Source organism: Euprymna scolopes, chromosome 19 (assembly GCF_053919585.1).
Source record: "Euprymna scolopes isolate OS-2025 chromosome 19, ASM5391958v1, whole genome shotgun sequence".
Lineage (NCBI taxonomy): Eukaryota > Metazoa > Mollusca > Cephalopoda > Sepiida > Sepiolidae > Euprymna > Euprymna scolopes.
Window position 1 is genome coordinate 152677204 of NC_136500.1, and position 25194 is coordinate 152702397.

At 35.9% G+C, this 25194-nt stretch overlaps 1 long non-coding RNA gene across 1 annotated transcript in view; it reads left to right on the plus strand.

Moving 5' to 3' along the window:
• LOC145240068 (uncharacterized) overlaps positions 1-18825 on the plus strand; it is a 33484-nt gene extending 14659 nt beyond the window's left edge. Inside the window, exon 3 of the long non-coding RNA XR_013862482.1 lies at positions 7455-18825. This is a non-coding gene — a long non-coding RNA (uncharacterized LOC145240068). The remainder of the gene's footprint in view (positions 1-7454) is intronic.
• Positions 18826-25194: the final 6369 nt, after the last annotated feature.

The window sequence follows — 25194 nt, forward strand, 5'->3', positions numbered from 1 at the left end:
TGTTTATGGTGAGGACTCTTGATTTTGCAGCAGACCGCAAGGACCAGCGGAGTGATTGATGTACCCGGAGGCTTCCTACACATGGAAAGAAAGACGATTCGATCGAGAGGAAAAGCACCCCTCCATGAAAACACAGTGGGTAAGAACGATCAACAGGCCAACTTGTAATGAGACAAAGTACGATCAAAAGACACCGACCACATTGGTAACGTTATAAGTGGTGCCGGATCGTACATTGGTATACATTCTAGTTTTTTAACGAAATAAAGCGAAACAAAAAATAGCATAAATAAACCTTCGATTCACTTAAATCCAATGGTGTGTTTCACCTAGTAGAAAACATAGAATGAAAAGAAACGTTAAAATGCCATTCCATTTTTTTACACAACTACAAACCCAAACCAGTGTTTCTTCATACTGTCTCTCTTGAATGGATCCGCAACGGTGTAAGTGGTAGCGGGGGTAGGAGGAATTTATTAGTGAGGAAACATTTTATAACTTCCATTTATTCTAACCGATTTTGGCCGTGAACTCTCACCAGAAAAAATATAGTAATCCACAGTTATCGAGGAAGTTTAGACCTAATCTTAGAAAATGTATCAAGAAATAGAGGGACATGTGTAAATTATATTGTAGACACGTTTTACCGGAAGTGAGGGTCAGCTGATCAGATTTGCGTGGGAGTCATGTGATCAGGTTAGCTGGAATCAGTGAGTTGGATTTAGGATGTGGACAAGAGTAGACGGATTAATGGGTCATCCCCTTCCCTTCATATGTAACACAACAAAAACAATTTTGGTGCTGTGACCAGGATTCAAACCTTGGTTACCACGTGTTTGTTTTGTTATCTAATAAGGGTGCGCGTTGTATGATCGTCTAGTTGTTCTGCTGTCTATTTCTTTTATATTCATATTTAATTATTCATATGCTTTTGTCTTTGTGTGCATCTGGTGCATGTATTTTGGACATACCTTCATGCATTGTTGATCTTCCACCTGGAATTCATTTTGTTCTTGGAGGGGAGCTGGACCTGTTTGGACGAATATTCATTCACTGCAAGACGATGAATGGTTTTATCTAGTTTTTATTCACTTTCCAGATGTCGATTGCAGAAGGATAGAAAGTGAATCTCTGGCCTGTGTGGTTTACTTCTAGGTCTTATTGTCACACACGTCAGATCGCTCTGGGAGGGGACGACCCGTTAAGCCATCTACTGTTGTCTACATCCCAAATCCAACTCACTGATTCCAGCTAACCTGATCACGTGACTCACATGCAAATCCGATCAGCTGACTATCACTTCCCGTAAAACGTGTCTACAATATAATTTACATACGTCCCTCTATTTCTCGATCCATTTCCTAACATTAATAGGCCTATAACACACCTCAGATAATGTGCTGCAGTTTGTGTATATTACATTTGCATGAAATGCCTGGATTTTAAATCCCATTAAGGTCAAAATCAGAGGGGAATAAATGAGTTTACTTTATATATATAGGGAGGATAAATATATTTCTTATTAATGTAAATTTGCTCCTTTTAAAAAATCATGAAAATACTTTTAACAAAGCCACATGTTTGTAATGCTTTTCTAAACATCTTTACTCTTTAGAAACTTATTTTAAATATGACAATAGGGGTTGTTAACTATTTTGTAAACACTTTCATTTAACAATTTAATGAACAGAATAATTTCTTATGCCATAATAAGATTAGTTAACAAAGTCGTTGACTTGAACGTAATAGAACATAATATAGCTGGCAATGAACTTCACTACATATTAAATTTTTGAACTGCATGTTCTTTTTTGGTTGTTAAACATCTGTGCTCTGAATCATTGCACTCTGGCTAAGTATCTCTTAAATTTTAAAGAGTTATATTTTAATCTAAAAAGTATATATCTAATCACATATAATAGTACATTATTACTTTGTGTAGGGATTGGGTTATGTTTGATAAAAATCTATTTGAATTGTTTTAATTTGCTTAAGTTTGCAATAAACTAATCAATGATTTTTTATGATGCGGTCTATCATTTTCTTTTTTTCTCTCGAAATATTTACTTATATAGAAAAGAATTACATATACCACACATTTTTTAGCACAAAGTTTAAATGGAAAATTTTTAGTGTTTGATTAAGAAATTAAAATTCTTTAAGCTTGAGCATTTATAGATTGTCTCTTATTGTCATAAGCTAACCTTTCAATGAATGGAAGCTTGGCTCAATTATTTTTTTGGAAAATATAAAAAGGTCCTTATACAATATTGAAAACATTGCAAATATTTTGAAAAATCTTTTCAGAATTTAATTAGAGTGATTTTTTAGATTAGAAAAAATTGTTTTCTAGTTATAAAAACGTTTAAAATTGATACTTATTTTTAATTCATAGTTAAATGATCAACGATTAAATAACAACACAAAAAATAAATTGTAAACAAGAAATAACATAGGTTAAAGATTAATTGTGTATAATTCAAAACAGTAAATTAATTTGTAAACAGGAGCAGATATGCAGGAATACATGATTAATAATCTCACAATAAAATATCAATTTTAAACTTATCTTTAATTTGCTAAAATTATTTGGACTATTGTTTAATAAACCATTCTTAGAAATCCTTCAAACTTGTATTATGAATTTAATTGCAACATATTTCAGCATTTCCTTAAGACATGACATGTGAAACACATACAATTCTTAGACGCATATCCTCAATGGCCAACCAAGGTCTTATGTAAAAAAAATGAGGATAATTAATGACAATATCGGTCATCAATTCTTGTTGAATAATGGTAGTGTTCCTTCAAGACGTTTTCCTACTCATCTAAACTAAGTCATATTATCACCTGGGATTATTACTAACAGGAGAGTAACGAGATGTCTGTTCACATTACATTTAAACTACTGCATTTCAGTACAGTCAGGGAAGCAGAAAACAGCAAGCAAATTCAAGAGTCTAGCAGACCGAGGGAAAGAACTATTACAGTAAAATTTTTTCTGGTATATATAGACATCAACAGTGAAGGTGTGGGATTTTGCTGATACTTGGGTTAATTTGAATTATGTACGTTGATATTATACAATTACTATATATTCATCACAACACATTCTATACAATTACTTTTAAAACAGGCATATGGATGCAAAATGGTGGTGGGATAGATAATGAGATGGATATAGGGGCAGAACCTATTAGATTAAAGACTCTTTTTTTTAACTTTTTGTCTAAGATGATTGTTATGGTATTTGCAGCCACCTGTATGTCTTAACAATATTCAATGCATATGCAAATATAGACTCTTGAATAGTCCCTTCAGCTAACATTCACGTATGTGGAAACTCCAATGTCCACAATGTGGAATGGTTAACCCACTCAAACAAGTCAGATGAGGGAAGGTTCTGTCACGATTTCTCCATTGCTTATTATCTCCCTTAGATTGTTCATAAACCCATGCATGTGCCCGACACTGACATCCAGTATGCGAGTCTCCTAAATATTTATCTCAAAACTTGCCCTGAACCAGGTTCAGTTTCCTTTGTTTCTACTTGGATCTTCCAACCACTCTGTTGTATCAATAAGATAAAAATGAAATGTAATACATCCTCAAACGTACCTCTCCATCGTTCAGTATGTAGACACCCTATGGCTGACTTGAATAGCTTCCATACATTTATATCAGATCTACCTCTGCGTTCGATGTTTAAAAAGGATGTGTCCTCTATAGTATCAGACTTGACAGAATGATTAATTGTAGGTATAAACCGTTTCCTACCCTCAAAAACGTTCCAGCTAAAACCTAACAGCCAGCCATGGTTCTCTGCAGAATGTGTTGCTACCATTGCACACAGAAATAACTTTTTCCATTGCTTCCAACGAAATAGATGTACTGAGATTAAACCCGCTTTCAGGACTGCCAGCAACCACTGTAAAAATAATAATAAAAAAAGCATGAGAGCCGCCAACACCATAACACATAACTTCTCTATATCTCATTCCCTATCACAAAGTGTTAGATTTCCAACCTGTTTCCCAGACGAGCAAGAAGAACACATCACTTCTAGGTCTGTTTCTGACCACAGTTCCCGATGACTGTGTAACGAATGACCACAACCCTCTTGGGAATGCCGATCATGCAGTGGTAATGGTTGAAATCGCCCTAAACTCTAGATCCAAAACTGAAGAGCCACTGCTAAAAGAACAAGATATTATAAAAAGGCTGACTGGGAAGCCATCAGGGATCTCATCAGGGATGCTCATGGCAAAATATCTTTTCATTTCCTGCTGAACATTGCGCTTGTAAGACTACTGAATTGTTCAAAATGGCCATGTTCCCACACGCAAATTTTATAGCAAGCCCTCTCCCCCAATGATCTACTTCTACTTGTGAAGCTACCAGAGCACAAAGGCAGCAAAATTTAACTAACATAAATACAGATCAAACAGAAAGAAGTATATAGAAGCCAGAATATTTAAGACGATAATTAACCAAGCTCAAGTCCATCACCTTACAGATTCTAAACTACTGACTATATATATATATAGATTTAGGCAAGCCCATTCAACAGCAGATATCCTAACTGCAATTTCAGAACATATATACCATTCCCTGGATAAAGCGGGAGAGGGTAGAGTGCTAACTCTAGATATATCTAAGACTTTTGACAGGGTATGGCATGAGGATCTTCTCAAGAAAATCAGATCATATGGTATCACTGGAAGAATACATAACATAATTGAATCCTTCTTAGATAAGAGAAAAATCCAGGTTGTCCTTGATGGGCGTACATCTAAACAATATGATACAAATGCAGGAGTGCTTCAGGGGTCTATCCTTGGACCTCTATTATTCTTAATATTCATAAATGACCTCCCTGGCAAAATTGTTTGTGAGATGGGTATATATGCTGATGACACCACACTCTATGACAGACACAACAGAAAAACAAATGAACACATATCTAAAGAAATGGCAGAAACACTAGAGAATGACCTCCGATCTGTAGTGGAATGAGAACAAAAATGGATGCTCGCATTCAATGCTGCCAAGACTAAACTTGTTTCCTTCAATAATTACAAGTAACCTTCTCTACCACCAATAGCAATGGCCAATGACTTTATCTGAAAGTTACATCTTTTAAACTCCTCGGCCTAACGTTCAAAGAAAACATGACTTGGAACAATTACATTGAGAGTATTGCCAGGACAGCTGCGAAGAAAGTGGGTTCCCTCTATCATGCTAGAAAGCTACTAACGCCTGAAGGTATCCTTTTTTTATATGTACATAACCACTTATCAAGGCCCAGAGACCACTCGAGGATAAGGGTTAAGAGTGTACAGTAGTCAATTAGACAATATAGTAATCTTTAGTAACGGACATTCAGTAAATTTATTAACAAGTGGAACGGCTCATCAAGAACTTGTTTATGTTGAACTTGAAGGCAACCATATTGTAGTCAGCTCGAAAGCAGGAAAACAGAGACAATTCCACAGGCGTGAAGTTCTAAGAAAGAAACTTTGTTCATGGAATTTACGTTTAGGTTTAGGCAAAGATAAAGAGTGGGGGAATTATTGATAGTGTTTTCAGCTAGATGAGGGGGTACCATAGATTGAAGCTCAGTCGAACACTTTCCATGAAAATAATAAAGCGGAGACAAACTCACAACATCTCTCCTGTGAGATAGAGGTTGCAGTGAAGAGAAAAGGACATCTATAAGGCTACGAAGTCTATTTTAAACTCTATCAAGGCAGGATAGGTACTTTCTAGCAGCTCCTGCCCAGATGTGGCAACAGTATTCCATCCTTGGACGTACCTGGCTCTTATATATATAGAGAATTGCATCAGCAGTGAATATCTACTGGATCGGTAGGAGGATCCCACCATTTTTCCAGTGGCCTTGGCAACAGATTCTATGTATGTGTTCCATTAAGGATCAGGAGTAAAGGTCACGCCCAGAAGCTTGTCAAAACATGAGGCTTCCCCAAGACGAGAGCCATTCATTTCAATTGATGCCAGATGGGAATCAAAACGTTGATGAGGTAAAGAGAGAAGCTTGGTTTTAGATGCATTAAAAGTAACCAGCCATCCCTTTCCCCATTGTACCCCATGCACAAGATCAGAGGAGAGAGAATCAGAGAAAACTTGGTCATTTACTGTCTTAGATGTGCTACCATAGATGGTAGTGTCATCAGTATAAATGTTTACGAATAATGTAAGGATGTTATTTGGAAGATCATTAATGTAGATCAGGAAAACAATTGGGCCCAAGATGGACCCCTGAGGGACTCCAATATTAATACTGTGAGCTTCTGATTTTTGCCCCTCAACTACTACTCTTTTGAACCTATCAGAGAGAAATAATTTAATAATTGAGAAGACATTTCCAGCTATACCATAGCTGGAGATCTTGTGAAGTAAACCTTTATGCCATGCCCTATCAAAGGCCTTTGATATGTCAAGAGCAATTGCCCATGAAAGGTTGCCCCCATTGAGAGATTTGCTAATCCTATGAGATATAACTGTAAGCACATCTGCTGTAGATCTAACAGAACAGAAACCATATTGTGTGTCACTAAGAAGGTTTTTTTTGCTAAGATTACTTCTTATTTAACACAGATTCAAGCAACTTACTCATGACACACAGGAGACTTATTGGCCTGTACTAAGAGAGGGATGAGCGATCACCTGAATTCTTAAATACAGGGCATACTGATGAGATTTTCCAGGGTGGTGGGAAGCAATTTTTATATTCAGATGAATTAGAGGTGATATTCCCTCAAACAAATGCAGACGGAATAATAGGATTGACAAATACGAGTAAAAACATTTGAATGAATAAAAATAAAAATATATAGAATATCATTGTAGTTTTTTCAACCAAATTAGTGTTCTCCTCAGCCAATCAAATCACGCTAAACCCCAACCACGGGTGTCCGGTTCAACCATGATCTGAGATTCAATTCAATATTTAAATCCCATAACCTTGATGTCACCACCCATCATTCAATCAGTACAATATGTTCTTCTAACATCCTCACATTTCCTGTTGTTGAGTTTTTCCAAATAACAAAATATCTCAGGTTTTCCAATCAAAAATCAAATATATCTATTTTGATAATGAATTAAAAATATATATTTATATTCTCTATTTTAAATCCTCTGGTTATCTACCATCACCCGGGAACGATTAGGTATCTAGCATAGTTATTCGGCCTCTCAGCCCCTGGGGGGATATAAATCTCCCCAATGAGGGCAATAATGTCACAACTTACCCTGTGTCAAGTTAGAAAATATCCCGTCATTTTTATGATGTGTCGTATATGAATTGTTTTAGACTAAATAAATCTTGATGTTGTAGTTCAATCTAATAATAATGACACCAATAAAAAAGCAGAATACTAATATGTGAATGCAAATACTAAAATATTGAACTTCATTATTTTTTACAGATGTTCCTGATTGAACCCATTTCAATTTTAATGGAGGATCATGATCTTTAAACATTTAGCTGTAAACAGTTATTACTTTATTGGGAATACTACTGCAACATCTGTGAGAAAATTTATTATGCTGGACTATTATTTAATGAATTTTGGAACACTACAACGACATCTGTGAGAAAATTTATCATACTGGGCAATTTAATGCATTTTGCTAAACAGTGATGAAAACATAATGCGATTTGAAGGTAATATAAATGTTTGAGAAAATATATGCAATGTTCAAATATAAGGAATGACAAAAGTATGTGACTTTAAAAACCAATATCTTCTTAAATACCGGAAACTATAGAAAAAATATTTTGTAGACAAGTAAAAACACATACAGGCTAAATTCTTTGAAATATCATTTAAAAAATTTAAATATATGAAGTAGTAGGTTGATGTTTGTCATCTGTTCAGTGTCTCATCCACAGCTTGAACCAATAATAAGATAATTGAAATAAAAAAAAGAATGTGTGTGTGGATATAATCTTTTTGCCAGATACGATTGAGTAAAAAAAATATAGGTACTCACACTCGAAAATGACACATTTTTGTAAAGTTTGTGGATTTTTTGTTTTCATAAACTTTTGTGACCAATATGAGAACTCACACTGGGGAAAAGCCACATTCTTGTGATGTGTGTGGATATTCCTCTTCTGAAAAATCGAATTTAGTGAAACATATGAAAACTCATACTGGGGAAAAGCCATATTTTTGTCAAGTGTGTGAATATTCTTGCTCTCAAAAATGGAGTTTAGTGAGCCATATGAAAACTCATTCTGGGGAAAAGCCACATTCTTGTGATGTGTGTGGATATTCTTGTTCTGCAAAATCAACTTTAGTGAGACATTTGAGAACTCACACTGGAGAAAAGCCACATTCTTGTATAGTTTGTGGACATTCTTTTTCTCACAAATCAACTTTAGTGAAACATATGAGAACTCATACTGGAGAAAAGCCACATTCTTGTCAAGTTTGTAAATATTCTTCCACTTCAAAATCAGACTTACTGAGACATATGAGAACTCACACTGGGGAAAAGCCACATTCTTGTCAAGTATGTGGATATTCTTGTTCTCAAAAATCAACGTTAGTGAGCCATATGAGAACTCATACAGGGGAAAAGCCACATTTGTGTAAAGTCTGTGAATATTCTTCCTTTACAAGATCAGGATTAGTGATCCATATGAGAACTCACACAAGGGAGAAGCCATATTCTTGTGAAGTGTGTGGATATTCTTTTTCTATGAAATCACATTTAGTGAACCATATGCGAACTCACACTGGGGAGAAGCCACATTCTTGTCAAGTGTGTGAATATTCATTTTCTCAAAAATCAAGTTTAGTGAAACATATGAAAACTCATTCTAGGGCAAAGGCACATTCTTGTAAAGTGTGTGGATATTCTTGTTCTCAAAAATCTGTCTTAGTTACACATATGAAAACTCATACTAGTGGGCCCCTTGATTTCTGAGAACTTTGACTGGAGTAAAATAAAACAAAAAAAGGGAGAAAACTTAAATGCCTATTAGACACTGTCTGCGAGTGTTTAAGGTCTCTATGTACAGGGGTTTGTCAGAATAACTGTAAGAAATTTCTTTCCTACCCGCTCAATTTTCCTCTGTTGGAATGTTAGTTCATTGTTCCTTTGGAAGGATCAATGTTGTTCATGGAAAACACGGCGGGAATGATGGTGCATAATGGTGATCAGGCATAAAATGAGTCCCTTAGGACTCATAAATAAGATAAGTTCCAATAATTGAATAATAACATGCCGAACATTAGTAGAATGTCCTCTTAGTTTGAATAGGTTCAGCAAATAGGTTTTCTCTGTATGTAGAGTTGAATCCTTCGATCACCAACTGTTTGGTGTGCATGAAGGAATAATTTTGGATCCCTCGACAGAGAGGCCGCTGGGTTTAATCTATATTACACCGTGTCTTTTCTTAGACTGAAAAATAAATGCATGTATATAAAAATGGCCCTAGCTCAATCACCTGACTTATTCAAAATTAAACCAGTCACAGACCAGCTAGTATAACTTTATGGGCAGCCTAAAGCAAGATGGCGGTTGAATGTGGAATTTTCTCACACAACCTGTCATGAGGATACTTTTTCCAGAGAAGTAAACCCTGATGAAATATTCAAAATCACATAGTATTCGCTGCCCAAATAAGATCTCACTGTGGCTAACCCACATTAGCTTTTACGAGGAATGGTGCACCGTCTCCAAGTGATGATACCTCAAGTAATAGCACAAAGCTTGATACTCCACTAGACTAGATAAATACTTGTCCTGGAATCCAGTAAGACCAAGAGACCAAAATGAAAGATATACTACAACGTATAAAAATGGTTATTTGGGGAGAGGAAAATTATGTTTTCAATTTCTTTACTAACTCAGTGTTTGAGTGATAAAGAACTTAAATAGAACATTCGAATATCTATGTATCTCATATAAAGTTCAAGTGTTAGCCCCAGGTTGTGGGCCCCTTGATTTCTGGGAACTTCGACTGAAGTCAAATAAAACAAAAAAGGGAAAAGCCATATTCATGTCAAGAGTTTAGTGAGCCATATTAAAACTCATTCTGGGGAAAAGTCACATCCTTGTAAAGTGTGTGGATATTCTTGTTCTCAAAAATCTGTCATAGTTTCACATATGAGAACTCCAAGTGATAGCCCCAAGTTGTGGGCCCCGTGACTTCTGAGAACTTTGACTAAAGTAAAATAAAACAAAAAGGGGAAAAGCCACACCAAACCAGAGGGAAACTGAGTGCAAAAGAGAAATATTACAATGATTTCCTGATGGAAATGTATAAAATTGCAGGTGACTGTTTGGTTATCTGGTAGGATTCCTCACCCTGACTTAAACAAAATGATACAAAAAGAGACGAAAACCCCACGTTCTTGTCAATGTCTTTGGAGAGATTCAACTTGACAGATCGTGGAACATCTGGGAACATGAACCACAGCAAACAGAAAAATGACTGTTCTATGATAAAGAAATACAGCTGGGCAGATACATAAAAGAAAGGGCCAAAAAGTCAGACATTGTAATATGGAAGAAGCCTGAACAGGAAAAGATAACAAAATATCAGGAGCTAAAAATGACTTAAAAACTTAAAGAGTGTACAGTAGAAATTGGACATTATAGTAATCATTAGTAATGAAAATTTGGTAAAGTTGATAACTTATATGGAACGGCTCATCAAGAACTTATTTACGTTAGACTTGAAGACAACCATATTGTAGTCAGCTGGAAAGCAGGAAAACGGAAGACAATTCCACAGGCGTGCAGTTCTAAGAAAGAAGCTTTGTTCATGGAATCTACGTTTAGGTTTAGGCACAGATAAAGAGTGGGGGGAATTATTGATAGTGTTTACAGCTAGACGAGTGTTTCTTGTGAAAGTTTGGCGAGGGGGGACCATAGATTGAAGCTCATTCGAACACTTTCCATGAAAATAACAATACATCAGATACAAACTCACAACATCTCTTCTGTGAGATAAAGCTTGCAAGGAAGAGAAAAGGGCATCTCCTACGAGGCTACGAAGTCTATTTTGAACTCTATCAAGGCAGGCCAAGTCCTTTCTAGCAGCTCCTGCCCAGATGTGGAAACAGTATTCCATCCTTGGACGTACCTGGCTCTTATATAGATAGAGAATAGCATCAGCAGTGATATATCTACCGGATCGATAGAAAGATCCCACCATTTTTCCAGCGGCCTTGGCAACAGATTTGATATACGTGTTCCATTTAAGATCAGGAGTAATGGTCAAGCCAAGACGAGAGCCATTCATTTCAATTGATGTCAGATGTGGATCAGAATGTTGATGATGTAAAGAGAGAAGCTTGGTTTTAGATGCATTAAAAGTAACCAGCCATTCTTTACCCCATTGTACTACGTGCTCAAGATCAGAGGAGAGAGAATTGGAGAGAACTTGGTCATTTACTGTCTTAGATGTGCTACCATAAATGGTAGTGTCGTCAGCATAGATGTCTACAAATGATGTAAGGATGTTATTTGGAAGATCATTAATGTAGATCAGGAAAAGAGTTGGGCCCAGGATGGACCCCTGAGGGACACCGGCATTAATACTGTGAGCTTCTGATTTTTGCCCCTCAACTACTACTCTTATGAACCTATCAGAAAGAAATGATTTAATAATTGAGAAGACATTTCCAGCAATACCATAGCTAGAGATCTTATGAAGTAAACCTTTATGCCATACCCTATCAAAGGCTTTAGATATGTCAAGAGCAATTGCCCTAGAAAGGTTGCCTCCGTCGAGAGATTTGCTAATCCTATGAGATATAACTGTAAGCACATCTGCTGTAGATCTAGCAGAACGGAAACCATATTGAGTGTCACTAAGAAGGTTATTTTTGTTGAGATGTTTGATTACTTCTGTATTTAACACAGATTCCAGCAACTTACTCATGACGCACAGGAGACTTATTGGCCTGTACTGAGAGGGGGATGAGCGATCACCTGAATTCTTAAATACAGGGCATACTGATGAGATTTTCCAGGGAGATGGGAAACTATTCTTCTTAAGACAACGCTTAAACAGTTTTGTAAGTATGGGCGCTAGTTCAGGTTGAAGTTTTTTGAGTACTATAATTGGAATACCGTCAGGGCCAGTTGCTTTACTGGAATCAAGGTTTTTGATTAGCTGCACAAAATACAGATAGCAGCCTGATTGTTGAAACTATTCTTAATGAATATTGTAAGAATAGAGTGAAAAAGAAAGAATATAATACAATACAAAAAAGTATCAAATCATTTAAAAACGACAAAGTCTCTAAAAATATAAGAGTTAGGGTTAGGTTAGCGATTGTTTTATAGACTAAAAAAATCTAAAGGAATACATACAAACAATTCTTGGAAGATTAAACCTTTATGAAAAACAGATCAAGTTATAAAAGCGACAATGTCTATACTAAAATAAAACGTATAGTATTTATTTTTATCATAATGTCTGCCCAGTCCTATTGGCAAATGGTCTTTACATTGTCAGAACAAAGTATGTAAATACCTTAATTGGAAGATCTGTTCAGAGATGCAGAGATCGGACATCTACAAACATGAACCACCACCAAATACATGAAATGCAAAGGTGGCAGTGTTATACGACAAAGTCATCCAGGCAGATACATAATAGACAAGGTTATTAAGCCAGACATTGTAATATGAAACAAACCTAAAAAAACTGCATTATTGATTTCCTCAGTCCAAATGATTATGATTTTTATAGCAAAATATTGAAATGATTGTAATCAACAATCAAATAAACATTGAAGAAATCATAATGAAATCAAGTGTAAGCTCCAAAAGGGAACCTCTTCATTTTGTAAATTGAAGTGAACGTTTTAAAAATTATGAAATATCTGGTAAATATATATGGTGAACAAGTTGTTAATATATGCAAATAATTGTGATTAAATGAAATTTTAGAATCTTTAAAATGTCTTGGTTGGAATGTATAAGATAACACTTGGCATCTGATAGGTTGCTTCATCACAGCTAGAGGAAAATGATTAGAAAATAAAACAAACAAGAGATCAAATAGATATTGAATATATCTCGATATAACGAAAACAAATCTTAATATCTCATCATCACAACTAGACGAAAATGATTAGAAAATAAAACAAAATAAACAAGAGACCAAGAAAATATCTAATATATTTCAATATAACAAAATTAAATCTAAATGCCTCATTATAACAGCTAGACGAAAATCATTAGAAAATACAAAACAAGTAGATATTAAATATATTTCAATATAACAAAAACAAATCTAAATGCCTCATCACAACAGCTATAAAACAGAATTAAACAAGAGACCAAGTAAATATTGAATTGACTTAATTATACAGCAAAAAACCATAAGCCAAGAACTCCGGAAATCCTAACCTGCTGAGACCCTCATGCCGCATGAGGTTCCTGTGTGAGCATGGTAAATCCTAGCTACTGGCCCCTTCAACTTTAATGGAACTAATTATCTCCTCATCATAGATTATTACTCGAAGTACCCCTTCATCCACAGGCCCAGGGAATTCTCCAGCATGGAAGTCATTAATATTCTCAAGCGAATATTTGCTGAACAAGGAGTCCCAGAAAGGTTCGTTAGTGATAATAGCTTTTATTTCAGCTCCCAGCATTTCTAAGAATTTGCTAAAGCATGGGATTTTGTGCACATCATCTCTTCTCCCAGATACCCCCAAGCAAGCGGCATGGCAGAACACTGTGTACAGACTGTCAAAGCAGCCGTGAAGAAAGCCATGTTGAGTAATCGAGACACAAACATGAGCCTATTGTGTCTCCGAGAGAGCATGTTATCTCATCCCTGGGAGAATTGTTTTTTAATTGCAAAGTGAGTGAACCAATCAACTTCGACAGATCATGTTATCCCATTCCCAGGAGAATTGCTTTTTAATTTAACCTAGTCAGTAATCTCCCGACAAAGAGCATGAACCAAAATGTCTATAAGGAGGAAATCCAGGGTCGTCTATTAAGACACAGTTGTTGCAAATGAGACAACATAGCAAACATGCTAAGGATCTCCCTAATCTTAGTGCAGGATAACGAGTGCAGATACAAGACCAAGATACAGGTAGATGGACTCCAGATACATAAGAGACAAAGCCTTAAGCCAGACATTATAATAGGGAACAAACCTAAAAAAAAAAAAGACCAAGACGTGAGTATTTTGCTCGTACTTATGTAACTACATAGGTACGGGCAAAATGAATGCCGATGCTCAAAATGTATAAACATTTTGACTCCTCCCTTTACTTAAAAATTCACCAAAAATCAGGAAACTAACCAATTTTAATGATATTTTCAGTATTTATCAAGTAATGATCGCAGAATATAATGAACTTATTTTTATTTAAATTTGAGTGAAAATGTATTATTTTGTTTAAACAACCAATACCTTTACTAAAGTAATGGTTTTCTGTAGTAAATAAAAAACGCAGGAATTTATTTTTGTTTTTTTTATATAAATAAAGCATAGTAATTTGTAATAATAATTAAATTTCTTTTACAGAAACATTACGAAAACAGCTCCTAAAGTCTGTATTAATAAATTCAATATAACTCGCTAAATCGGCTTTCAAAACTAGCCCCCCCCCTATTTTTGCCCGCCCATTTTTTCCTGTACCTAATTAAATATGTTTTATTTTATAATTTAAAAATAAAAACATTGAACAATATAGATAAAATGTTGGTTTTGTTCTAAAAAAAGTAATAAAATAATTACACTGTTATAATAATAATGAAATAATTACACCGTTACATATTGAATTATTGTGGAGACGCATCATTAGGCCTGTCAGAATTTTTTTTGAATTTTTGACACCCCTAACACAAAACTGCGAATAAAATATGAAAAAAAATCGTAATTTCTCTTTTTAAAGTGGGTTTATTTTCTTTATGGAATATACTTCCAAAATAAACTATTAAAGTTGTTTAAAAAGATAATAGAAATATGTTTGTTTTTTTAATTTTTTTAAAAGACAGTGTTATCGTGCGTTCATGCAGCTATTTTTTCTATGTAATGAAATCAATTGAATTTTACGATATAAATTTGTTCAGTTTTTTCACTTTATAAATCTATCCAATTTTTTTTATTGGTTCAATTTTTACAATATTTTCAGATTCAATGTGAAAGTTTATGCTCTTTCCAATAAACCGATTATAATATTCTAGACAAGCGTTTTTTTTAATTCACTCCCCTCATTTAAAAATGTCTGTTAAAATGAAAATAATTAATCTTCTCACCTGAAATTTATATATCACAAATTGAAGATAAAAGATCAATGAATAAAATAAGCTAATTGGAAATAAAAAAGAATAGTTATTTGCATATTTACCTTTAAAGTCCAAAGTTTAAAATCTTTTTTAAGCACATTGATTTTTTTTTAAGTGAAACGTTATAATCTTGCTATATTGTCCAGATTTCACTCGATATTTATTTTTAGATATTAAAAAAACATTCACTCCATAAAGAAGAAATAAAATATATTAAATCAAAAAAACTCATGCATTTCTTCGATAGAAAAAAAAAATTCGTCGAGTGATTTGCGTTTAATTGTGGAAAATTGATAAGTGAAATGTGATCATTTTTTATGTACAGTAATCCATTTCGACCAACTTTACTGACCTCAAAAATCTAATTAATTACAAAAGGGGAGATAAATTAAATGTTTGTTTCTTCATATCGTTACTATCGAGATTACTTATGAAATGTATTCGGTCTAATGTGTTGTTTTTACGTTTTAGAAATATTTATTTATAACCCTATGAGGCCTTCGTATTTGACAACTTAAAAACTCAAAGAAACAGCACTTTGGCTAATGGCGGATAACGAGTTGCGAAAATGCGGTTTTCTGGGACTCTTGTTTAAAAAAATCCTTTTATTTAAAAAATACATGGAACATAAAGTATAAATAAGGACAATTCTTGTAAATGAAGAATGGAAGCACCCATTGCTTAGTTTTTTGCTTTTTTTACATAAGCATAACCACTTATCAAGGCCAGAGACCACACGAGGATAAGGGTTAAGGGTGTACAATAGTCAGTTGGCTAATATATTAATCGTTAGTAATGGAAATTCTGTAAATTTGTTAACAAGTGGAACGGCTCATCAAGAACTTGTTTACATTGGACTTGAAGACAACTATATTGTAGTCAGCTGGAAAGCAGGAAAACGGAAGACAATTCCACAGGCGTGCAGTTCAGTTCTAAGAAAGAAGCTTTGTTCATGGAATCTACGTTTAGGTTTAGGCACCAAAGCAAAAGGGAAGAAAGAGGATGTTGAATGGTGTTGACTTTTATACCGGGGTCAGTATTCTGACTGCGCATGTCTGGATTTTCTTTTCAGAAGTGACGTTTCCCATGTGTGCGTAGATGTGTGCGTAGATGTGTACGTTAGCGTGTGTGTGTGTGTGTGTGTGTATGCACATGAATGTGAGTGTATATACGTGAACGTGAATATATGTACGTGTCTGTGTGTATGTGCATGCGTACTGTGGGTGTGTGTATGTGAGGAAAAAAACATGTTCGAACACTATAAATAACTTTTTACTCAATGAATTCTGGTAATTTAAAAAAAAATATTACTATTTTCAAAATTTCAGTTAAGTACATAATAATGTTTTTGCTTAAAATAACATATTTGTTAAAGATTAATCTATCGACTCTATCTTAAACAAAATCTCTTAAAATTATTTATTTGTCATTTTAATTTTCATCAAAAATCTTTCCTTTTTTTCTGTTTACATTACCTATTATGTCGCTGGAGAATTCCTTTTGATTTTTATGTTTTCTCCAATATTTAAATTTTAGAATGGGGATCACTTTCTTTTATTAAGTTTACATAAAATGACCACATTTATTGACCATCACCAATTAGCAAAAACTTAAAATAGAAAAAATAGTTATAGAACTTTTAAATTTAATCCAGTGTAGATTAATACTCATTAATTAATAAAATAAAAATTAAAAATTGACTTTATTTTAGCTACTACGGTTAAACAGCCTTAAAAATATCCGCGAAAAGAAAAAATAATAATAAATATTTAAGATTTTAGGATGGGGAATGACTTTCCTATATAAATTTTACGTAAAATGAGAACCCACTTCATGGCCGGTTAGCAGGCAGTAATATCTGTTCCAGTTCTATATTTTTTTTTATTGAGGGTAAGAGAGAGGGCTCATCGTTTTTTTGCATTTTTAGGATTTTTTTTTAAATCGTTAGGCATAAAAAACTTTCCAAAAAAATTTCATCATCATATATTTGGTGTTTTATTAATTATCGAATTTGGCTGTTGTAATTTGTCACTGTAGAGTGTCGGTTGCAGTGGCGGCTCGTGCATGGAGCTGTGGGACTACAGCACCCCCAAGTTATTTCTACACAATATTAATGATAAAATTAAAAATAATACTTTTGTTTATTATTATTATTATTATTATTATTATTATTATTATTATTTTATTTTTTCTATGTGTACATTATAAAATCATTAACTTTAATGTCGGTATCTCCAAATTCATATAATAACAAAAATAAAACTTGCTTGGAGCTGTGAAATTCACAGTTACACTTTCTTAATGAAATTCTCTTGTACGCATGTGCGAATTTGACGCGTTAGACAGCCGATGAAAGCCTCTTGAAGAACTGTCGCTTGGCGCAGCTCAGCTCCGTGTCGTGAAATTCGTTGTTTGCTTAGAGTGTGCGCCTGTATAAATATGATAACATTGTTATTGAAAAAAAGGAGGTTTACTTATATTTTTAAAAATTATTATTAAAATCTGCACCTAACGTGTTCTTGTACATAAAATATTGTGCTATTTTTTTTAAATACGCACACTTTTAGCATTGCGATTTAAGTCGGTAGCAGACGGAAATATATAATATGCAGAAACTGTTTATTTTTATTTATTAAAAGTATTCGGGAATTTAGCAGTGAAGCTAACACGCGGCCAAGGGTAAAAACCAAATATACAATAAATAAATCTTACCATAAAAAATAAAGTTACTTTACTATCTACCTGCCTTTTTGTTTGTTTCTTTAAAGTAGTTTTAAATGCAATTTATTTTGCAACAACTAAACTTTACAAAAAAAAACTGTTTACATTTTTTCCTAGAAGCAAAAAAGCGAAGAAACAGTTTATGTTGAAAATACATTTTAGTTAGAAATTGTTTTAACGTGTATGTTTTAGATATAAAAAATTAGCATTTATTTGCCTCCGACAAGGACAATGTTAGAAGTTTTACACTTTGAAAAATGGATTTTTTACACAAGATTTTTTTAATTAAAATGTGTTTTAAGTAAAATAAAACACACACAGTTTTTTATAATTATGCATTTTTAAACTTTATATTGAATTTGTTAGTAGATGGGTCAGATAATACGCATTAAAAAAGTAATTAGAAATCCTTCTGGACTGAGACAATTTTAATTTTTTTGTTTTTTGGGGAAGAAAGCTACATTAAAATTCGATGTTTTATAATGCTTATATATGACATCCTATTTTTTTATAATAAATCTCCACTTTATGTCGATCTTTACCGGCATGGGAAGGTCAGTAAATAGCCAAGTTTGTTCTTTTTACATAAAAAGCAAGTTGTTAAAAGATTTGTAAATAAAATTTTGTATCTTAAAATATTTTTGTTTGTTTGCTCACTATATAAAAATGTAAACTTTTTATTTTGCATGTTATTTACAAATACGTTTTGTTATAAATACATCTTTAAAAATAAATTTTGTAAATAAAACTGTTATTAAATAAAACGCTATTTTCAAATAGTAAACTCCTAAATTAACCCTCGTAGGGAGGCATGTAAATTTCAAAGTTTTTCTTTTTTGTTTTTATAAAAAAATAAGTTATTTTTAAAAATGTTTTTCGTTTGTTTGCAAAAAAAAAACGCAAACTTATTTAATCTGAAAAGTTTAAAAGGAATATATATATTATTTTTATTCTGTAAAGTGTATATAATTTTAAAAAAATCTTTTTAATAAAACAAGTTTTTGCGTATTATCCATTTCTGATTGATTATTTGTCTTCGTTATATATTTGAATATTTATTTGAATGTTTGTTTATTATTTGATTAAATATTTATTTATATATTCGAATTCCTTTACACGATATTAAAAAAATACGTAAAATCTTTGAAGCAGCACTCCCACTAATCTTAGGCACGAGCCGCCACTGGTCGGTTGTCTAAGGTTTTCAACAATGGTTTGTTTCAACCTGCGCCATAGGTAACACAATAAGTATAAACTCCAAGCATTAATAGAATCAACACTTACATTTCCTTTGTTTCAGCTCTTCTAGAGGGTCGCAGGTAAGTGTCGTGCACATCTTTTTTCTTTTATCAGCCATTTTTCTAATTCTAATGTAAGATTCGGTACAACATTTTTAATGTAAATAAACGTTTCCAAATAAGTTAAAACACAAAAAAGCTTATTCAAATAGGTAGAAGATTACTTTGGTAATAATCATATGTTATATATTTGATTTTTTACAACTTTTTCGTTTTTTTGTCTAAAATACCTATTTAATAGCTTTCTAAATAATACCATCATTATTTAGTGGATATGTTCTTTTGTTAAGAAATATACAGAATATATGAGTAAAAAAATGTCCCTTCCTCCAATTGAAAATTTAAAATTATACCTCCTTCATTTTTTATAGAATGTAAAAAATGAATAAATAGGATGGCAGTTTTTGTAAAATATCAAATATTAATTTTTAAAATAACACAACAAAAAGCCAACAACAATATTTAACGAATTTAAAAATGAAATTGAATTTTTTTTATTTTTATTAAATGTAAAACAAAAAATAAATAGGATGGCACTTTTTGTAAAATAGCAAATATTAATTTGTATATTAACATTTTTTAAAAAGCCAACAACAATATTTAACGAATTTAAAAATGAAATTTAATTTCTTCATTTTTATAGAATGTAAAACAAAAAATAAATAGGATGGCACTTTTTGTGAAATAGCAAATATTAATTTGTATATTGACATTTTTAAAAAAAGCCAACAACAATATTTAACGAATTTAAAAATGAAATTTAATTTCTTCATTTTTATAGAATGTAAAACAAAAAATAAATAGGATGGCACTTTTTGTAAAATATCACATATTAGTTTGAATAATAGCATTTAAAAAGGCCAATAACAATATTTTACGGTATCTTTTGTTTATTAAATTAGTTGCTGAAAATGTCAAATAGTTAATCACACGTAGATTCTTATCCATCCTTATAAAACGTAAGAAAGCCAAAAGATATGTTAGCCCCCCCCCCACACACACTAATTGCTGCAAAACTTAGAAACTGCGACAAATTACATGACTGGTTGACTGCTAACTGGCTATTAAGTAGGTGTTTATATTAAGTTAATTTATATAGGAAAGTTATCTATTTTAAAATCTAAAATATTTATTATTTTTTAATTCCGTCAGTTTTAAGGGCTGTTGAAATGTAAAAGTCTAAAATCGAACATTTTGAACACTTAGGGTTATTTATATTATGATTTCTTGTTACTTAATTTAACAAAATTGTAAACAGGCGTAGATATGCAGGAATATATGATAGGAAATAACATAGGTCAAACCTTGATGTGGAAAATTCCAAACATTAAATTAATAATCTCAAGATAATATATCAGTTTTTAACTTCTCTTAAATATGCTAAAATGTATTGACTTTTTTTTATTCACCATTCTTGAAAATCCTTACAACTTTTATCATAAATTTAATCCCAACATATTTACGCATTTCCTTAAGACATGATATGTGAAACACATACAATTCTTAGTAGCATAACCTCAATTAATAGCTAACTAAAGTTTTCTGTAAAACAACAAAGAAGATAATTAATGACAATATGGGTTCTCAGTTCTTGTTAAATAATGACAGTGTTGATGAGACCGTCTTGCAATATAACAACAACACCTCTATCCAAAACATTGGAAACTATCCTTAAAATAACTTGTGCTCCAGCTCCACTTCTAATTAAATGGCTTAATACATTCGAGATTACACCTTATAAACCACACATCAATTGAATGTATTATTATTATTACGTGAATAGCAAATAGTCTTGACACAAGGCGTAAACAAGTGTTGATTGGACACAAAAGACCAAGTTGTTGAAATTGTTTCTGTAAGACTAGGATTAAGAGATCAGACAGAATAACTCTGTGAAATAGCAATTATGTGGTATCTTTACATCATTCCTACCAATCACATTTTAAGAGTCAGTCGATTTAGCAGGTAAATTCTTAAACATTTTTTACATATTAAATTATCCATCGTACTGTGCTTTTCTCTGAACAATTCAAATTCCACTGACAATATTATGACGTCATATCATCATAGTCTGCATGTAATAAAGCACATGTAAAATTGTTAGCAGCATATAAGAACTGTCTCAATGTCATGCCCATATTAGGTGTAACAACACTCACAACTGATGTATCTAATCATCTTAACCCTAACCCTTCATCTTAAAAGGGGACACTGGAAAAAAGTGAATCATGTAATGCACCATTTTTCGTTGCTATTTATTTATCTGTTACCTATTTGTTACCATATATATTGTCGCGGCTAGGCCGCTAACAACAACAACAACAACGACAGCACAACAAACGACCAGCCTTTAACAGCCTCCGCCGAAATCAGCAGTAGCAGTAATGTCGGCGGCCGTCACGTGACTCCAGCGCCCCGTTGTAGGAAAGAAATTTAAAAAAGACATCTTTTCTACAACATGACAAAAACAACTAACTTTAATTTCCTGGAGAAACTTCGTGAAATACACACAACGAACTCCTCCAGCATCGACTGTTTGTTAAGAACATATCCGAGAATTAATATTAACTGTTGTTTAGAAATAGAAACAGCTGCCTGCCCGTCCCCGGTGACTGGCAGCCTCCTGAACATTTCGGCGATATTTCCACCGTTCGCGAGCTTGCTGCCCCCCCAATTTTTTGGTTTTGGTCATTGGCCAAAAGTTATTCTTTTTGCGTTTTTACGTTCATTGTTGTTTTTGCCCACTCTAGGCAACCATTAACTGCTTTTTCTCTTTTTATTACAGATAGTCCAGGGTCCAGCTGTCACTTAAGCAGCCGGCAGGGCCAAGGGATACTGACGTGCCTCTTTTGGCGAAGGTCCCCTTGGTTTCCGAATCGGCGGGTGATCAGCCGGGCCTTGGGCCAACAAAATAGATGGAGCAGGCCTCTGCTCCTTCCACCTTGGGGGACGCCCCGGGTGTAGTGTCCGTGAAGGGTCCGGGGGGTGCCGTCCCGCAAGGCACCCCCAGTTCGAGAAGGGTTACCGGGGTCGCCGCCCCAGAGTGGTTCGGATCGCTAGCGGGGGTCGCCACCCCCAGTAGGGTCGAGTCGGGTGTTGCCACCCCGAAAGGCAACACCACCATGTCCGGATCGAGAGCGGGGTTCGCCAACCCCAGTAGCGGAGAGTCGGGTGCTGCCACCCCGAAAGGCAGCACCAGTAGGGTCGTATCCGCAGCGGTCGGTACCCCAACGGTCGAGGCGGTTAACAAGAAGAGACCGGTCAAAAAGTGGTGGGTGCTGGAAAAGGAACCTCTTACCAGATCGCAGTCAGCGAGGGGAAGTCCGGCTAAGGAGACAAAAGAGGGTCTGCGGAGGTGCAAGTCGGCGGAAGTCATAGTAGTAGATGGGTGCTCCCCCAGGGTGGGAGGGGTCGGGTTGTCGATGCCAACCAGCCAATTCGAGTGGCCATCCCTCACAAACAGCGACTGTTCCCCAATTCCACCGGGACAGGGAAACAAAGTGGTACCACAAGAAACAGCAGGGACCAGCAAATCCACAGCAGCGGTACAGGAGAGCGGGGTATGGGGTCCAAAGAAGATAACGAAGAAGACCCCGGAATACTACCAAAGGCTGCTGGAAGGCAAATACAAAGAATATGTCACCGGGAACAAGTTGGGAATCATCCCAGGAGCCTTGGAGGACATTAAGCTGCGTACAGTCTCCCTGGTCACCTTAGACGCAAACGGCAAAGGTTTGACGGGCGTACCACTAGAAAAAATGTGCGACGTCATCGGTGACTTAAAAATACCCGCACAGTACCTAGTCAGGAAGTACCACGCTACGTGGGATCTCCTCCTGCCGACGAAGGAGGAGGCAGAAAAGCTGGCAGGAGGAGACCTCACGTGGAAGAATCTGAGGTTACGCCCCGAGTACTTGTCAAAGAGGAGAGCCGGGATAACAGTGCTCAGGGTACCAAGCTTTATCACGGGGGATCAGTTGGGTGCCACCTTGGCCCAGTTTGGAGAAGTCGAAGAAGTTGTCCCTACAAAGGGGCCTAGAAATATCCAAACTGGGTCATATAAAATTTATATGAAGGTGGACCGAAAGAGTTTCCACGACATCCCGGCCCAGTTGACCTGTGAAAGCTGGCAGATGGCGGTGATAGTTGAAGGAAGGAGGCCATACTGCTGGCAATGCTCAAAACCCGGCCACGTTGCCCGTTTCTGCCCCCAAAGAAAGGGACCTGACCCTCCAAAAACCGGAGCAAAAACGGGGGCTAAGGAGATACCAGTGGCGGAGGGCAGTAAGGAGAATGTCGATGAAGGAGGTGTATGGAGCAAGGTCGTCGCCAAGAGGGGCAAGAAGGAAGGAGTCGCCCCTCCAGCACCAACAAGGACACCGGCGACGACCGCAAAACGAAAGCTGAAAGTGAGCTCCTCGGAGTCCGAGGGGGAGGAAGGTGAACCCTCGGGCAAACAAGCAGGGAAAAAAGAGAGGAAGGGAACCCCAAAGGCATCCCCGAAGAAGTCTCCCCCTCGGAAATCCTCGGAAAAAGAGGAGGAAATGGAAGAACAGGAAGAAGCAGCTACTGAGCCTCCAACACAACCATCCCCAGAGGACACTCAGCCCACCCCTCCCCTTTTCAACACCCCGGAGCAAGATGTGACGGCTCCAGTAGATCACGAGGTCATAGCAGAAGAACCGGAAGTGGAGAAGACGGCCCCCAGGAAGGAAAAAACCAGAAAATGTCCATTCTGGCCGGGGGTCCGTCTCTGTGAGGTCGATGAGGCGGTCGGTGACCTCAGTGGAACACAGAAAAAATACCTACGAATACTAGAGAGCCTCAAGATGGTGGAAGGGAAGGAGGTCACCGACCCCAGAAACTTCCCTGACGCTCCACAGATCGTAACGTTCGTCAGGCCAAACAGGGGTGGGCGAGCTAAGGCCCTTTGGAGAATGTTGGAGGAGGGAAAATCGGCATTCCCGGGGATAAGATTAATAGACGGGGAGCACCCATCTCTGGAGCCAATCGCGAAGCGATGCGAAGGGAGGGTCCCGGTTTACGTTCACCCCTCATTTTATAGGGCTATTAAGTTGACGTTCCCTCTGGACGTGGGAGGTCTGGCCAAAGACGGGCGGCTTACGCCTGTCCTGCTTACGGGCAGTCTTGGGCAGACCTTTGACGCCCTTTCCCCCGAGGATTTCAGACCCTTGATAGACGAGTATTACTAGTTAGGGAAACATGGCCACAAGCTTAAACCTAGCTAGTTTGAATGCGAGGGGCATGAGGTCTCGAAGCAAGGCTTCTCGCGTGCTGAGGGACCTCATGGCCCTTGAGGTAGACATAGCTGCAATTCAGGAGACCCACTTTGTTGGGGCTGGGGACTGCGATGTGCTGGTGAACGACTTTGACGTTTACTCAGCATATGGCAGTCTCCATAGCCGGGGGGTTTCTGTGCTAGTAAGTCGCACCCTATCTGCGACGGTTACACTTGTTCATGCGGACGCTCATGGGAGGCTGGTCGTGGTCGATGTTGCCGTTAGCAGCGGCGCGTTCCGGATCATGGCAGTTTATGCGCCCAACATCCAAACCGAGAGGGTTTCCTTTTTTCGGCGGGTGGAGGGGTTTCTCTCGGGTCTGGAGCGGGTAGTATTAATGGGGGACTGGAATGCCATCCTGGACCCCAAGTTAGATAGGGTCGGGGGGCCTAGAGGGTCGGGTAGGTGTGAAAGCAGCCTGTCTGACCTGATGGCCTCGTGCGATCTGGTCGACAGGTTCCGTCTGGATCACCCCGGGAGGGAGATGTGGACGTGGCATACTAGTGCGGCCGCCTATCCAAGTACATACTTGGACAGGATGTTAATTAGAAGGGGCGACGTAG